Consider the following 2686-nt stretch of genomic DNA (forward strand, 5'->3'; position numbering starts at 1 on the left):
AAGTTGGATTGAATCAACATGGCCTTGTTTATGGAACATCCAGCACAGCACTTCTAGAAGCAAACCACACCAAGCACCTTGTGTCTCCCTTTCTTTAATGAAACGGAGGCAAAAGATTGGCCCATATATTGATTAAGAGGAGAATTGGTTTTGTGTTACAGGTGACCCAGAAGCACCAACGTGATTACTCTCCCAACATAAAAGCCCCTAAATACTTTGTGCCCGCGGTTACCCAAAGCTTCATTTGCTCGATGTTCATGCTGAGCAAAATTGCGAGGGGGGCCACTTTTGTGAAGGAACCGAGCATTTCTCTGATTTCAAATCGTCCAAGACACTAGCATGGCGAGGAAGGCCGTGGCATGAGATGCCCGGAGTTGAAAGGAGCGTTGTAATGTTTCTGTGCAACAAATTCAACCATGGAACACAGCTTAAAGTTACGTACAATGCCCAACGAGAATCATTTTCGCCAGCACACCGACAATACGTACTAAAGGGGAACACGCGCTTTGCCACGCCGTTCTTCGGTCTTGGAATTTATTCTATTTTTCTCGCAAGAGTTATTATGCTAATTCACATTCCATGCATACCGTGGAGGCGGTCGAGCAAAGGCAGAGCCCCACGGGCACTATTGGATTGGCCATGTAGGCCGGTCCTTCCGACTCTAGGAAGGTTTCGTTCATTTTTTTCTTTTATTTTTCTGTATCATTTTTTCATGTTTTATTTCCTGTATTTTTCTTTTATTTTTCTGTACCATTTTTTCATGTTTCATTTTCCTGTTTGTTTCTATATATTTTTCATTCATAAATATTTTCCAAATTTATGAATATTTTTTAAAATTTGAGTACATAATTTAAACTCTTGAATATATTTAAAATTTCAAAATATTTTCTTAAAAATTATGAACATTTTTAAAAATTCATGAAGATTCGTATTCATGAGAATTTTTTAAATTTACATTCGTTTTTCAAAATCAGTGATACTTTTTTAAAACTGATGACCATTTAAAAAATCATGAACAATTATACAACTCATGAACATTTTTTTAGAATTCATGAATATTTTTTTCATATTCGTGAAGCACTTCTAAATTCATGAATGATTTCTAAAATTTGTGACATTTACAAAAAATACTGAATGTTTTATTAAAATAGTGTTTTAATAGAATGTCAGTTCTGATACTGTTATGCGGGACGCATGACCTGACCACACACTTAAAAATGGGTCCACTTCGAATAAAAAACATTTTAACTCTCCTAATCCTCTATTCCTAGTTTCATGTTTGGTTTTTCTGTTAATTTTTATATTTTTCATTCATGAATATGTTCTAAATTTATGAATATTTTTTGAAATTTGAGTACATAACTGAAACTCTTGAAAATATTTAAAATTCACAAATGTTTTCTTCAAAATTATGATTTTTTAAAATCCATGAATATTAATTTCAAACATTTTTTAAATCTGTGAGAATTATTTAAAATTTATGACCATTTTAAAAATCATGAACAATTATATAACTCATGAACATTTTTTTAGAATTCATGAATATTTTTTCATATTCGTGAACAATTTCCAAATTTATAAGCATTGTTTAAATTCATGAATATTTTCTAAATTTGTGACATTTACAAAAATATCTTGAATGTTTTATTTAAAAAGTGCTTTAATAGAATGTCGGTTTTAATACTGTTATGCAGGACCTGTGACCTGACCACCCACTTACAAATGGGTCCACCTCGAATAAAAAACCTTTTAGCTCATAAGCTTCTATTCTTAGGGAGCTTGGATCATCTCTAGTATACCTCTTATCGTGTGGACCTTTAAAGTGAGTATAAAGGCTGCAGAAAACGTGTTTTGAGGGTTGTTGCGGGCTGCGGTCGAACAAACCCCGCAAGGCCGAACGGTAAAACAGAGCCGCAGCCTACGTCAGTCCTCAAAACACGTGTTTTTTTTTCTCAATTTGACACCTATGTGTCATATTACATAGAAATATGAAATTAATATAAACTAAAATCTGAATATTACAATACAACAATCATCCAAATTACAATAATTATTCAAATCTAAGAATTAAACTTATAATTCAATACAAGAATTATTCCGAATACAACAATGATACAAATCACACATGAATTAAATTAAATGAATGTAAAAGTGGCAGGTTTTATTACTGCCCATGCCTTTGCCAATTGTGCTCAGTAAGATCGTGTTGAGGGTGTTTGAGTCTCCAATTTCCCGGTATGTCTGAAGGAATGCTTGTATGCGGTCAGGGTCTCTAGATGGCTTCACACGGCTACCGATATTGTCATAGAAGAACACCAGTTTCATGTCCCTCTCATTGTTCTCAAGAAGTGTCTCTATGTCCGAGTCGTCGGACGAGGACGAATCCTCGAGCAAAAATTATTCGCAAGGGCTCAAATTCATCTATAAATCGCAACGGAGCTCGCATGAACAGAAATCGTTCGCTAAATCTAACTTTAAGGGGCAGAAAAGGACTCACCAGCGGATCCGGGGCGAGCGGCGACCCGGGGGCGGTTAGGCGCGGTGGACCCGGGTCTGTAGCGGCCCAGCGGTGTGTTTCCGCCAGCGGATATGGCCGGAATCGAAGGCGGCGGGTGGCTGCGGAATGGAGGAAGGGAACGCGCGCGGGCTGAAATGTCCCTCCTGCCAACTGCTTTTCCACGATACA

This window comes from Triticum aestivum, chromosome 3D (assembly GCF_018294505.1).
Source record: "Triticum aestivum cultivar Chinese Spring chromosome 3D, IWGSC CS RefSeq v2.1, whole genome shotgun sequence".
In the NCBI taxonomy this organism is placed as follows: domain Eukaryota; kingdom Viridiplantae; phylum Streptophyta; class Magnoliopsida; order Poales; family Poaceae; genus Triticum; species Triticum aestivum.